Source organism: Colius striatus, chromosome 16 (assembly GCF_028858725.1).
Source record: "Colius striatus isolate bColStr4 chromosome 16, bColStr4.1.hap1, whole genome shotgun sequence".
Taxonomy (NCBI): domain Eukaryota; kingdom Metazoa; phylum Chordata; class Aves; order Coliiformes; family Coliidae; genus Colius; species Colius striatus.
The window spans coordinates 5,208,787-5,224,407 of record NC_084774.1 but is presented as its reverse complement, the minus strand read 5'-3'; the positions used below and the strand labels follow the sequence as shown (position 1 = coordinate 5,224,407).

The 15,621-nt window shown below is 40.2% G+C and overlaps 1 protein-coding gene across 3 annotated transcripts in view; it reads left to right on the top strand.

Annotated features, from left to right (window-relative positions):
- The first annotated feature begins 463 nt into the window (after nucleotides 1-463).
- Nucleotides 464-15,621, top strand: part of ITCH (itchy E3 ubiquitin protein ligase) — a 55,529-nt gene continuing 40,371 nt past the window's right edge. For 2 of the 3 annotated variants that reach the window (XR_009819827.1, XM_062008801.1), the window contains exon 1: nucleotides 464-549. The gene's annotated coding sequence lies outside the window, so the exon portion shown is untranslated. The remainder of the gene's footprint in view (nucleotides 550-15,621) is intronic. The other variant, XM_062008802.1, reaches the window with a different exon arrangement.

Here is a 15,621-nt window from a genome sequence, read left to right as displayed (position 1 = left end):
ACACCGTTTCTGTGGGAGCCGAGCGGCTGCCCAGACTCTCCCGGCTCCCTGTCCAGCTCTAGGAGCCATGACCGCCGCGCGCAGAGCACGCCGGGACTTGTAGTCAGCCCGCGGCCGCCCCGCCACGGAAGCGCCGCCCCGCCACGGAAGCGCCGCCCCGCCACGGAAGCGCCGCCCCGCCACGGAAGCGCCGCCCCGCCACGGAAGCGCCGCCCCGCCACGGAAGCGCCGCCCCGCCGAGCCCAGAGTACGCCGGGACTTGTAGTCAGCCCGCGGCCGCCCCGCCACGGAAGCGCCGCCCCGCCACGGAAGCGCCGCCCCGCCACGGAAGCGCCGCCCCGCCACGGAAGCGCCGCCCCGCCACGGAAGCGCCGCCCCGCCGAGCCCAGAGTACGCCGGGACTTGTAGTCAGCGCACGCCCGCCACCGCCGGGAGACTCGGCGCGTGCGCAGGTCCCGCCCGACTTTGTAAAGTCGCTGCCTCAGGTTGGGCTCGCAGCGGCTGCCATCTTGGTCGAGGGACGGAGGAGCTGCTGCGCCGCTGTGCCCGGTGAGGGGGACGGGAGCCCGCGCTTCGGGCAAGGCGGAAAGGAGGATGCGGAGGCGGCGGTAGCGGTGGGATGGGACGGGACGCTGCGAGACGGCGGGGCGCGGCACGGCGCGGCGGCCCCGCCGCTCCCCTTGACTCCGGGTGGCCGTGGCGCGGGGAGGAGGCAGAGGGGCGCGGAGGACCCAGGCGGGTGCAGGCCTGCCTGCCCGAGGGGCTTCCAGCCCCTGTGAGAGCCTCGCTGAGGAAGGCTCTCCCCGCCGCGCTGCCGCCCCGGGCCCTGGCGGGGGCCAGCTCTTGGGCTTGGGGGCCAGGCTGGGACGGTAGCACCGTTCCTTCCCTGGGGTATGAGGCTACCGTCCCGGGACCCCGGCGCTCCCCTGCGAGGGCTGCCCGGCCCCGCCGCCCCTTCTCCGGTGCTGCCGGCCGGCGCTACAGAGCCGCTTCCGCGCTCCAGCTGGTAGGGCACCTGCTCGGACCTCGGGCAGGAGTGCCCGTTTCACTAATCTTTACTTGCTCTGTTTGTCCCCGGCGGTATTCCTTATCCTCTCCAGTCGGACCCTGCCAGCCTCTTTGGTTTCCTTATCGCTGAGATCAGCTTCTAGACCTTCGTCCTCGTAGGGCCTTGGGGACTCCCTCCCGTCAGAGGCTTTTCCTTCTGGCAGCCGTTCCGTAGCATAGTCCTCTTTCCAGTCTTTGTGTTTAGTCCACTCTAAGGAGCGTGTCCCCTCTGTCTGGGGGTCCGATTCCCGATGAGGCCACTGCTACTGCAGCGCTTGACGAGGGTTCACTCCCTTTGTCTTGTCAGGGTACAGCCATGCCTTGAAGTAATGTTTCCCAGCGATAATGCATGACTGTAGCAGAAGGTTTATATACTGAACTGTGTTCCCTGTTGTAAACACGGCAGAATGGCAACACTGGTGCCACCGCTTTATTTTGGTAACATGGACAAGTTCTAGCTGTTAACTCTCCTGCTTCCGAGTAGGATGTATTGACTTTGTGAGGCAATAGTATGCAGATGAAAGCAGAAGTGTTTGAGGATTCTTTTATGTAATTTGCTCCAATATCAAAGAATTCAGGTTGTTTTAGTAGCTATGTTTTTTTAATGTGAAATTGACAAACGAACTTCAGATCTGCGTGTGGTGCAGAGAAAGATAGGTGTAGCAATTGGGATATTCATTGTCATTTGTGATGTATCCTTTACCCTTGAAGCTTCAGAAGGTATCCCCAGCAAAACTTGCCTTTATAAAGAAATCAGATGCTGGAGTATTTTAGACCATTTTCCTTACAGTATATTATTGGTTATTTTAGTGAGTTTCTGGTTTTCTTTGGTGTCTACTACCCTGACACTCATCCTTCTCAAAGAGAAATTGAGAGAAATCCAAACTGGTGCTTGTAAGAAGACAGTCCGTGTTAAGAGAATGACAGTAGATCTAGATATTGCTTGTATTTACCTGAAAAAAAGGCAGAGGTGTTTAGGAATGAAACATGAACTGCAAGCTGCCTCAGGTTCTGAGCATGCTTTAAAAAAAAAATCTTGTTTGAAAAACAAATTTAAATTCTTTTCTGCTTCTTCCAGTAAAAGACCAAAGCAGTTCTAATTGAATTGCTGTTACATTGTTCTTTGTGACGGCCATTTAAATCTGAACTAGATTTAGTGTGCATTCCTACTTGTGGTTGGGCTGACAGTTTTAATCACTATACTACATGCGTTCACCTCCAGGTGATCATTGAAATGATACGCAGCATTCTAATCCAAAGTGAATTTTCTTGTCTTTAAAACAGAGAACTGATACAGTACATGTGAGAGATGATGTTGCGATGGAAAATAACTGAGACTTCTGACTGATAACTTTGAAAGCTTCTTACAGATTAAACAGTTATTTTGGGTCTTAAGAGAGATTGAGAGAAGATTATATAGATAAATTTATTAGTTAAGCTAGATCACCTTATTTTTTTTCCATCAATTTTCTCTCCTTTCATAAAGTTCTGTTTCTTTGTTGGTGAAACAGACCTGAAATATGAAGTTGTCTTGGTTTTTTTTGTTTCTAAGTTTCAGAATGGTTTGGGAAAGTTAAGGGCAGGATGAGAGAGACAGGTAGTAAAGCAACATGATGTTTCTTTTGTAAAATTTAAGTTAATTCTTTCAGAGAAAGCTTTGCCTTAGAACTGCTTGAAAAATACCTTTAGTGAGAGATTTACAAAATAAATGAATCTTCTGTTTTACAGCATATGCACTACATAATTCAGGTCTCAACAGTGTTATCAGTTAGTGTCAGTCCATGATAACATATAAACAGAAGTATTTTTAAAATTTAAGCTGTTTAAACCAAGTTGTAAACAGATTCAACTGTAGTGAAGTGCTTTTCATGTTATAGCAAAACCATTTTGATTTCTGCTTAAAAGCAAAGTAAAGGGTGTAGGGTTGGAGCAGAAGGAAAACCCTTTGCAAATGGTAAGGGTGGCCCCTCTGGGAGTGCTATCACTGATGCTGTTTATTTTTAAGCCCTTGTGTTTCACTATTCAGTTATGTTCATGTGATCTTCTAATTTTTATCAGTCTGCTGTCCTTATGTCTAATTGAAGGTAGTTGCTTCCTTTGTGCCCTTACACCCAAGGAGAGCAGATACGTATGCATAACCTAGAGGAGAATATTACCTCAGTTGATTATTGTAACTGTACTTTGTCCAACTATAGAAGCACTTGGAAGCATGTGCTTGCCTCAGAAGAGGAAGTAGACAAGTCATGATTCTAGTCTAGCTTGGGAGTATTCTGGTTTGTTTAGATGTTTGCTTTTTACTGTCTCATAAATTGAGTCTTTTTAAAGGTTTTAGGCAACCCTTTGTGAACTTGGTTTGATTGTTACCTGTACTAATTCTGTGGTCACGTTTTGGAAAGGGAAAAGTGTTTTTTCCCTATTTCTTTCTCATTTGAAGAATACAGTAAGGACTTGAATGTCCTTGCAGTTGAAGGATCTTTTTCTTCATAAGACTTGTGAATTACACTTAATAGAAAGAATTGGAGTAAACTAAGAAAGAGCATTTTAAAGAAACCGAGGCCCTGTTTCATATGACCAGCCCTTAAGCTATGCCTGGAATTTCTACTTCTACTATACTGGGGCATAGAACAAACTTCCTGGTAAAACATCAAGGGCAGATTTTGTTTTCTCCTCTGAGGAAACATGATACTAGATCTCGTTACGCTGGTTATTCAAATCGTTTTCTAAAACTTGGCAGTATGTGAATATGCTGTTCTCGTTTTAAAAAGTTTTATTACACTCCTCTCATTTAGAAACTGATAATGCCTGCCTTCCACCCACCTGCCTGAGCTATTCTAAACTGTGTTGGTAGGAGATGCCCATAGTTTCAGTCATGAACAGAGTAGAGCAACTTACACATTTGCATTTAGATCCTTGATTTTGAAGTTCAGAGATTAGACAACAAGTGATATTGTTGTTGAGGAAGAAAGGACTGTTGGCTGCAAGTGGATCATTTTACAGTGTGGAACCCTGTTTCTAATAAAAAAGTCAAAGTTAAGTGACTTCTGTTTTACCCAAAATGTGCAGATCTTGGGTTTTGGATTGAGTAGGACATGATATGGAAGGTGAAACCTTCAAGAGAAGCCTGTCAGTATCAGCCTCTATAAAATCTTTCTCCTCTGCTTTCTGTTCTTTGTAGGTCTAGCTTTTTGGCAAGGCTAGCCTTTAGACATATTTTCCTCACTTAGTACTCACTATATCCCGTCTAATCTTTTTAAAGCTCAGTACTAAGGAAAAGAAAGATCAGTGAGGTTTTAAAGTGGTCTTAAATAGAAAAAGACATAGTAAAGACAAGGGTATAATCTGGTTCTGATTTATTCATTAATTCGTCAAATAGATAACCATTTGCAGTGAAATATCAATCAAAATTATAACATTTGTGACCGGGAGCATATACATTCACTTAAAAATAAAAGGATCTCTTTGATTCTCTCAGTTTCACGTGATTCTGCTGGAACTTGGGCTTATGCAAGTCATTATTGCCCTTTTTAGTTTTACTTCATCCAGCACAGTGACAAAAGCTAATGAAGACAAGATGCTGAGCAAGTTGGAGAGTATGTACGGAGACATAGAAGAGTGAGCTGTGTTAATTTTTAACATTCTTTTGGTCAGTATCCATCCCTAGTGCCTGCTGCTATCACCAGTGCTCTCTCTTTTAATTATGTATTAATAATCATTACTCTTGCTTGACAGTTGGAGTGCTCAGATATCCAAATTCTGATGTCTTGATGGCTAGTTTCATAAACATGGGATTAAGACTCCTAATACTGCATTAGTACTTTTCTGGCACCTTAATATTTGCTCTGCTAGTGCCATGGGCTGCTCTTCTCTTGACTTGCATGCAGAGCAGGTAGATGGAGTGAGTTTGTCTTTAGAAGGATTTCTCTAAATTTAAAGTTGTTTTGTTTTGTTTTTTTTTTTACTTTAGCTGATCAGACCCTGAATTAATTGACCTTTGGATCACAGATTTTCCCCTCATAGGGCTTGTACATGTATGTGTGTTTGTATTTCCTACTGCTGTAAATATATAATTTCAGAGACTAGATGAAAATGGTACTGATAAATATATAAAAATGTTAATGAGGCGAGAATGTCTAATGACACACAGATGATGATTAGACAATGTAGTCTAATTATTAACTAGGCTTGCTAGTATCTATGAAAGTTATGAGCTATGTATTTTCACTAGATTTTACCTGAAGTGGAACACCCTTTCCCTTCTACTCAGTTAAGGTCTTCTGTAGTGATTCTGCATATGAAGAGCACTGCACTCTATAAATAAAATGAGAAAAGCGAAAATACAGGAGCTTGGAAGATAAAAAATAACAATGTGACACTGGCTTGGTTTTTGTCTAAGGATGGCAAGGCTGCTTCTGATCTTAAATGTGTGTGATTCGTCCAGTGCATGTGTTGTTGTAGAAGATGCCTTCTTCTAAGTATCTTTCTATTCAGGCTGTTGGAAGGGAATAATGTGTATAATGATATCAGGAAAGAGAATGGAAATCCTGCAGGTTTAACTTAAGATCAATTAAGTTTCTATAGCTCTGCAAACCAAATAGCTGTCACCTGTGTGTTCAGGGCTTTTTTTACATTGTGTTATTTAGTAAAAACTGGCCCTATGTACAGCTTCTAATTTCATTTAGAGATGTTCATCACCTGGAGACACAGAGGAAGACTTGTGATCAATGTGCAGTAATTCTGCAGATAATTGACATACTCCATTTTGTGTTTCTTGAGTTTACCAGTAAGACATTAGAATATCTCTTTTTTTTTTTTTTGTCTTTTGCAAACACAAAGTGCTGTATATGAGAATGATCAGTTTCCAGAGCAGTCCTACCTTTGTTAAATATTTGCCTGAACCAAATCTAGTTCAGGTCAATGAATAGGTAATCACAAGGCAGTGGTGTTCTTATTGTTCTTCTTTTTGTGCACACTTTGAATCAGTGTAATTAATCCCTGTTCTGAAATCTAATTTGGGCAAGTGGATTTGCTCCTTGTGGAAACCTGTTGACATTGGTAGTTTATTTAGTTAGTCTCAATGGTTTGAAGATTTTAAATGATGTGGCATGTCATGATTCTTTTCCCTTCCACTCCTGACCAGGCTTTCACAACCACAAGGTTTTTATGGGATTAGTGACAATTTGAGTTATTAAAGCAAAATACATTTAAGAAAAGCTTTGCTTTCATCTGCGATGTGAATGTCTGAACAAAATAGTGCTTACGGTTATATTGGGGTGAAAATGGTTTCAAACTAATGTGTGTTCACTTCAGAGCTCTGAACTTCCCAATGAACTGTATGTTGGAGTGTAGAAGATAGCGAGGAAATGAAATTCAGACTAAAGAGTGGGTGACGTGGGAGTGAGAAGGGAGAGACTTTCTAGACAGTAATGATAGGGGTAGGATCTATTATGAGAGAAAGCCTGTGCCACAGCTGGGATTTCTTTGGTTTTTTTGGAATCTCACCTCCTATTTTTAAGGTAGTAAACTCCATATTTTGATTTTCTGTGTTCATGACTTATAATCAAAGTGGTAAGGTTCTTATGCATTGCAAACTAAATGAAAAAATATCTGACACAATTTAGAACAACAATTGTCAGAACTCCTGAGTGACTTAGACTGAGAGTTTGTGTCTGGAAGAATACTTTGCTAACTAAGAAAGTCAGCTGTCAGGGGCTCTAGGGTTTTTAAAAATGATCTATTGTATTTAAACAAGTCAGTGAATGTCACCTTAGTGCTAGAATTGTCACAAAGGTAGGGAAGGACTGTGTGACTGGGAGGAGTGTAAGAGGGAAGGTGGGACCACGCTTTCAGCAGTGTCAAGCTGCCAGAGTAGAACTCCCAGCTGTTTTTCCCTGATAACTGCAGTAACTGTATTGCTATCGTTCTTATACAGTTACCTCTGGCTCACTCTCAAGGTTTAGTTTAAGAAACAGTTCTAAGCTTCTTCACAGACCTATGGGTTTTAAGTCATATCCCTACAGTATAGTAATTCCCTTGCAATTGAAGGATGTAATTGATGTTTGTTGTTAGCAAATAATTGTTAGTTCTTCGTACAGATCTTAAGCTGTAGTGACTGAAACTTTCATTCAAGGATTTCATTTATTACAATTAAAGGCCTTCCATAGCCTAGGATTTCAGAAGATAAGTGTATTTCATCTTATGATAAAGGGCAAACCCCATGAAAACCAAGTTAAATGGAAGTGCAGAGAATATTGAAATAGTAGTGCAGTTCTAAGCCAACTTTTTCCTATAGTTTGTTTTATTTTTCATAGAGGCATGAGCTGGAGTATAACAAGCAGTTGTATTTTGCGGGGTTGGGAGGATTATGTTTACCATTGGCTATGCTTTGAAGTTGCTATCTGGTCACTTACAAAAGGTTCTTAGGAAGGGGATGATAGACTTCTCTTGCAGTTAGAAACCATGAAGATTACTCCTCTGGAACTCCAGATTTTGCTTGCAGCAGTCTGCAGTTTTAAAAAAAAAAGACAGTGACCCAATCTTCAGATACCTAAGTGTTTGCTTAAATAATGAGTTCCACCTCCCCAAAAATCTCATTTCCATTACATTTCTTGCATTTGTGGTTTTTCTCTAGTAAGGCATCATTTAGGTGGAAAGACGCGACCATCATTTTTTCCAGATGGTGTTGAATTGAGCACACAGAGATTTTACTTCATTTTGTTGCAGATACTAGATTTCCAGCACTAGCATCTTTGTAATGCTTAAGAATATTGAGAGAAGCAGTTTATTTTCCTTATGAGGCAACGTGTGTATATTCATACCTTGGTAACTAGTTAACTAAGAATCAGTGCACTGGCTACAGCAGTTCTTGTTCTTACAGCTGAGTCAATGTTAATCAAGAAGAACTGTATCTTACACCATCTAATTTGCTGAAGCAAGTACAAGCAGCAAGTGACACAGAACTTGGTTTTTCAAGAGATTTGAGATAATCAGCAGATTTCATATTTACGGTTGTCACTGGTACTAAAGAGTGATTCATCATTTCTTTGATGAACCTTGCCAGGTTGAGTTGCACATCTATGCAGATCTGTTTTGTTGCTTTATTGCTCAGGTACTTATAGTGACAGTCTGTTCCGCAAGATAATTTTTGTCAGGTGGTATCATTTGCTGGTATCTTTCTGTCAATAGCTCCATGGCTGTTTTTATCTATGTTCTTGGGAGCAAAGAAATGGAGGAGTAATTGAGGCTCTCTTCATTGTGTGAACCTTCATCAGTGTTGCACTCTTAAGGTGTGTGCTGTTTGGTTCTGTACAGAACATACTGAAGAATGGGGGTTAGATTAACCTAGATACCAGCTTTTTTATGCTTTGAAAAACGTCTCTGCTAGATTTCAGTCTACCAGGTAATGGGATCTGGTTTTGATTCTTGTAGACTGGTAGTAAACAACAGGTTTTCAAAAGGCTACTCTCAAAATAATTATTTTAAACAACTGTAATAGTAGGTGAAGTTGTTGTTCTTAGTAATGAATACATGTAATAATATAATTTAATGGCCATGTGTTCTGGGGTTTTTTTCATTTCCTCCAGAGTTAAAAACTTTATGTAGGTTCGTTTGAATAAGGGTGTGTATGAACCATTGATAATGAAGTGTAATGCTGAGAATGGAATGGGGAAATAGGTTGAAGCAAGCATTGAGCTGTAAACAAGAAAAACTAATGGAGGGAGATTATGAAATCCTCTGTGGATGCTGTGCTTTGTTTATAACAATGTAGAACTGCTTCTAAAGTGACTTGTTTGAAAAGGTGGATGGTGGAACAGAAGATGGTGGCCTTGCATTTTGTTTTACTTTCAGAATCTATAATAGAATCTTATTGACGCCTCAGAAGTAATGCCCTTGAAATACATTGTAAAATAGCTGTGATACAAAATCATTAGTTCTCTTCTGATGACAAAACACAAAATAACCAGTCAAATTAGTTAAAGCTCAAGCAATTCAACATATCTGCTAATATCAGTCTTTTTATCTCTCTTCCTGTGTTACGTTGCACTTTCTAAAATTTGCTTATGAAGGTTAACGATTTCTGCCTTTTTAATTGGAAAATACCATAAAACTATAATCTTAACTGTGATACTATGTGGATATTTCTGTAATAATGAGATAAGGGAGCTAAATGTATACACTTGGAACTGTGAAATAAGGGAAAGTTAGTGAATATGTTAAAACCATAAGGCTGAAGTGGTACAACAGCAGATTGTTGTGAAGTTATTGGCTTGATATGCAGCTATATTATGCCTCAAGTAACTGCATGTATTATTGGGATTTTTGAAACATTATTTTGTTTGATTATAGTATTGTAAGTGAAAGTCCTTTGCCTGCCTTTCCCACTGAGGTTTGGATTAATTGATATCTAGGAGAAACACAGGAACTGTTAGAGGATCAACATCCTTTAAGTGACACTTAAATCTGAATTTCTGGGATATTTTTTAATGTAAAGTAGAGCAATTAATTTGATTCCAAGTACTGCAGAGATTGTGACAGAGCCTTTATAGGTACTTAGGGGAGAGATGGTAGGTAACGTGTAGGTAACTGTCCAGACTGACTCTGGAAAGTTATCACCATAAGAATTAAAGGAAATTCTTAAAGGTATGAATAGTTGGACACCTCTCAATAGCAAAGTGAAACGTATTTTGAGTAAATAGAGTATCAACCATGATATTCAAGGACTTTCCTATCTCTGATATAAGTCATGAAGGGGTGCCACAGGTTGCAGGACAATGTTACATAAATGTCTTATGAGGTTTCTTATCAGGGCGAAAGAATATGAACGTAATCTGGGAAAGCAGTGTGCATATGAAGTGCACAATGGCATTCTTTCTGTTGAACTTGGCCTTGATTTTTGCATGTTTTTCAGTTTCACTTTACCTGATTGTCAGTAGTTGAAGTATGTGCAGTCTTGGACTTGTCTAGAAAGTTGACTCAAACTATATTGCTTTGTTCTTATTATAAAGAGCAGCAATAAGGTAAATGGAAATAGTTTTTAGCAGCGCAGCTTATGCTTTTACTTTTAATACAGGACTTGTGAAAGCTATAGAAGTTGAAGCAGAGGACACTCAAGATGACACTGAACCTGAAGAAGGGGCCTGCTGACTTCTGTAGCTGTAATTAATAACTGGGCACTGAAAGGGAACCTGAGATTGGAAAACCAAATCTAATGAACTTGATAGATGTCCTTTTAGAGGAGGACTTTGCTACCAGAGAGAGACCTAAAGAGAGAAGTAGAAAGAACAGGACAGGTACAACAGGAATTATTGACTTTGTTGTAGGAAAGTCAAAGAATCACAGAATAGTTGAGGTTGGAAGGGACTTTTGGACATCATCTGATCCAAACCTGTCTACTTAAAGCAAGGCCAGTTAGAGTGGTCAGTAACATGTTAAGATGGGTTTGGAGTATCTCTGATGAGTGACTTAACATTTCTTGGCAAACTTCTTGCTGTTCAACCACCTTACAGTAAAGTAAATAACTGAATCTCCTGGTTTTAAGTGGAATTTCCTGTAGTTTAATTTGTTCCATGCTGCCTATTGTCCCATCACTGAGCCCTGCTAGGGAGATTCTGGCTTCATCTCTTTTAACCCTTTGTACCCTTGCAGGTATTCATACACACTGTTAAGATCCTCCCAAGCATTCTCTTTTCCAGGCTTAACAAATCTGCCTTTTTTAGCCTCTCCACATACTTCGTGTTCCATTCACTTTATCACCTCTTTGGCGCTTTTGTGCTGTCACTCCGATACATTTGTATCTTTCTTGATTTGGGAAGCCCAGAACTAGACACACTAGCACACCAGATATAGTCTCACTGTGTTAAGTAGAGGGGAGAGACCCTTTTCCTCATCTTCCTAGTGATGCTTTTCTTTAATGCAGCCCAGGATATTAGCGACCTTTTGGGTTTTTCTGCTGCAGGGAAGCATTGCTACTTCATGTTCAACAGGAGCAGTGCTTAATGCCAAGTTATTTGCTGTCCAGCTGCCCTTCCAGCCTTTACTGGTTCATGGATTTATTCCTTCCCGGGTGCAGAACTTTGCACTTCCCTTTGTGGAACTTTTGTTTCATCAGCATATTCACTGAGAGTGAGCTTGTCCAGGTTATAAATGAAGAAGTTAACCAGTATGCCAAGCACATACCCCTGGGGTACAGCACTGATGATTGGTCTTTGACTGGACTGTTGACCATTAATCATAACCTTTTATGCCTCAAGGTTCAAACAGGTTTTCAGTCCACCCCACAGTCCTCTGGCCCATACTTCTTCATTTTCTCTATGAGGATGTTATAGGAGACAATCATCTGCCACCACTGTCTTCTCAACTACCAAGTCATCTTCTGATAGAAAGCTATCATGTTGGTCAAATACGATTTCTTTGTCATAAATCTGTGTTGAGTAATCCAAATCTTTTTATCCATTATGTGTTTAGGAATGACTCCTATGAGAATTTGGTCCCTGACCTTCCCTGGGATTGACATGAGACTGACAGTCATGTAGGTTTTGGATCATCCTTCTTGTGCTTTTTGAAGGAGTGATGTTTGCTTTTCTCAGTATCTGGCAATGTGGAGAGTCACTCGAGCTGAGTGACCTTTTCAGTTTTATGTGGCACAGTATGAGCTTCCCTGAGTTCAAACAGGGCTTCAGAAATTTTAGTTTTGACAAATAATGTTTCCTAGCACATGGAATGATTAGAAAAAGAAGCTTAAGTTTTCCAGCATCTCTACAGATGCTTAATACTTCTTGAAATTTGTCTTTGTAAAAAGAAATATTTGAGTTTACACACGTAATGGTACTCAGCTACTGGTCTTCCTTGTACGTAAAACAAGTAGTTCTGTGGTCTAGATCATTGCTGAAGCCTCAGAGAAACACAATCTGTTACCTTGTTTGAAAACACGTACTTTGTTCTTTATGACAGAGCTTTGTTTTTTACAGACAGTATTAATCATTCAAGTTAGATAGATGGCTGCTTTAAATGCAATCTTAATCTGACTAAAAAAGTTCCTTATTATTTAGTTGCTGTGGTCATGTCTTTCCAGTTTTGTAGAAACAATTTGCTAGCCTAGGTTTTGTGCAGAAGGGAAAAAGATCTATCCCAATGGTGGAGAGCAGGAAGGATTTTTCTTTTTATGTTTTATACAAGAAAATGTTCTTTGAAAGAGTCTCCTGAAACTGTCGAAACAGAGTGAAAGGCACAATTCTTGAAATAAAGGGATTAAGCATAGTCATGCATGAAAATACTTATTTCTGCGTTCACAGAATTAAAGAGAACAGAAGTAATGCAAAAGAATCAGCTTGAGTCAGCGTGTAAGAAATTTTCTCACACAAGACTCAGGTCAGAGTCTTCAGTGAAGCACTTTTAATAAGTGCTTTTGCTAGGCACACCTGATAGAGACAGAGTTTGGCTTTTTATTCCCTGTGCCCGTCTGCCAGGTTGCTCCCTGGTTTCCCCATCGATTGGGTACTCCAAGGTGTATGACTTACCAGCATGCCTCACATTCCTTAGATCTTGAAAGCTCCTCCTTTGGACTCATTAGATAAGATTTTAATTGTATATAGTAATCATAGACACATTGACTGATTTAGTGTTTACTCCCCTCTTATCCTCTTCACTGTCCCACCTGCAAAACCAGCTATATTTCACATAAACAGTCAATATCTTATAAAAATAGTTACATCCCTCAGACACTGCTATTGGACACCATAGTTATCTTGCCCCACAGCTGCATAGACACAGCTTCAAACACAACTATATTTCATGGATATAGCCATATAGTGGCAGCTGTATCTTGCCCCACAGCTGCATTCTGCAAAAATGACATTGACATCTTCCACAAGCAGACACAGACCTGTGGAGGAACCTATGTGGTTCTACTTAAAAAACATTTGGGAGGAAATGAGAAAGTAACTCACAAAAGTGTGTCCTTGTTTTTTCCTCATGTGCTCTTTCAGTAACACATTTTAAAGTGATTTTTTGGATAATTTTTAGATTTCTTTTAAATAAACTGCATAGGGGAGAATAAAAATATAAATAGGAAGATTCTGAGAGATAAGATACAAATGCAGTTTGACAGTTGTTTAGAGTATGTTCAGAAATATATGAGAGTAAAACCAAGCAAACTTTTCTCCACCCGTGTGAAGCTTTTTCACAAGGCTTTGTGCCACAACTTTAGAGTCAGTGATGGTTCTTTGTATTTTGTTGTTGTCCATAATTTTCTGGACACTTCATAATAGGCAAAATCTTTGATTTTATGGTATATTTTGTATCTTTCCAAGTTTTGTTCATGTGCTTTATGTGAAGGAACTTTAAATCTTCAAACATCTTTGGTTTAAATAAGGAAATGTTAAATTTGTAGTTTTTTCCTGACTATTTTACTAACTTCAGGAAAACTGTTAAAACTGCAAAAAGATTGGTAAAAGGGAGATGATATGAAATACCTCTTCCTGGCAATCATCAGTTAATAGATTACGAGAAAGAAAATTGCTTAAAGGGAAAAAGATAACTTAGAATTTGGAGAGTATTTTTGCTCTAGGTGATCACATGAAGATTATTTAATTGCCCTAATTAAAATTTGATTAACATGAATAAGTAGGTTATGTCTTGTGGATTTGTGTGACCATTTTTTTCTCACTGCTGTGTCAGAAACTATGGTAAGTGGAGGCTTCCAGATAAATTCTTTCCTTCCCCCTCCCGGAGCAACCGTCAGGAAAAGACTCTGGGTAAAGTTCTTTAGAAGGTGTCCTTTTCATGCTTTCATGGTGAGATATAAAACAGCCTGTTGCTAATTAATGTTTGATTGAGATACTGGAATTCTTGCTTTGTAGGAAATTCTTTGCCTCAGAGACAGCTCAAGAAGAAATGTAGCTGTAGGGCTAAGTGAGATGTTACAGGGCAGACAGAACAAAAAATATTGCTGCTCTTGCTAATTCTTTCTTGTAACTATCTTGGACCTCTCTTGAATGCTTTTTTTGTGCTCAAAGTTGTCCTTCCTGATAATGTTTGAGTACTGTTGAGAAACGTAATCTCTGAAATACCAGACAAATGATTGTATTTCTGCAGTTAGGTACAATCTTAGATAAACTGTAACTAGGGCTGCATGCTGTAGAATATTGTGTTTATGAAAGTTGCAATTAAAGAAGGTACTAAATGCTTTCAGATACCTGGTCAGCTTACTGTTAGGGCATGGTTTAACAGTAACTGCTTCTAACTGCCCGACCACAGTATTTGGAAAATGCTTTCTAAGTATTTTCTTTTTAGAAACATGAAAATATAACAGTGTTGGATTTTCAAAGTGAAATATGAAAGATAAGGCTCTGTGAATGTATGTCTGTCAGTTACATTGCTTCAGTCCTTGTCTTTTCCTCCTTTCTGAGGAAGGATATCTCTGAAGTTACAGAACAGATTATTTTTTTAACCTATATTTTTGCAAAGGTCCATGTAGGACATCGTTCACAGTGCAAGGAAGTAGAAAAATTGAGAGGAAAAGCTGTAGACGAAGAGAGTTCTAATTGCAAGAACTCGGTGCCTTTTTGTTAGAGATCTATAGTAACAGTCTAAGGATTCTAATAACAAGGTAAGATCAGAAGAATTTTGGAAGTACTTTAAAAGGATATTTCTCTATGAAAGAAGAATATTCCTCATTCTGAGAAGTTGTGGATGTCAGGAGATTGGGACATCCCTTTCTTCTGTTGTATCTAGTGACAGGACAAGGAGTGATGGGATGAAGCTGGAACAAAAAAAGTTCCATTTAAACATAAGAAAAAAACCTATTTTTTATGAGGTGAGGGAGCCCTGGCACAGGCTGCCGAAGGAGGGTGTGGAGACTCCTTCTCTGCAGGTCTTCAAATGTCAGTTGCGTGACATTTCTTTTAGTTAATCACTCCCAGTTTTGGAATCTTCACCTCCTCAGGACATAAACTCTCTGATCATAATACTGTCAACTGGTAGATTTCAGATGGTGAATTTAATTTGTATGTTGGAAACTGAACTTTGCTTAAACTGCCCTAAAAGAAGTGTCATGCAACTGAAATATGACAGTCACAGTAAACCAGTGTGATGGGTTAACTGTGGCTGGCTGCCAGCTGCCTCTCTCACTCTCCCTCTTTAGCAGGAAGGGGGAGAAAATAAATTTGAAAAAGCTTGTTAGCTGAGATTAAGGATGTGGAGATCACCCACTGGTTACCATCATCTGCAAGACAGACTTGACTTGGGGAAGATAAATTAACTGCTAATTAAAATTAGAGGAGGATAGTGAGAAATACAAACAAAACTAGAAACGCTCTCATCCTACTTCCATTTCTTTTCCAGGCCCAACTTCACTCCTTTGTTCTAAATTCTTCCACCTCTGCCTCACCCGGAGGTGCACAGGGGAGTAGGGAACGGAGATTGTGGTTAGTTTGTAATACTTGTATCTGCCAGTCCTTCATGTTCATGCTTTTCCTGTGCCTCCATCATGGAGTCCTTGCCATGGGATACATTCCTTCACAAACTGCTACATGGGTCAATCCAACGGGCTACAGTTCTTCAAGAATTGTTCTAGCATGA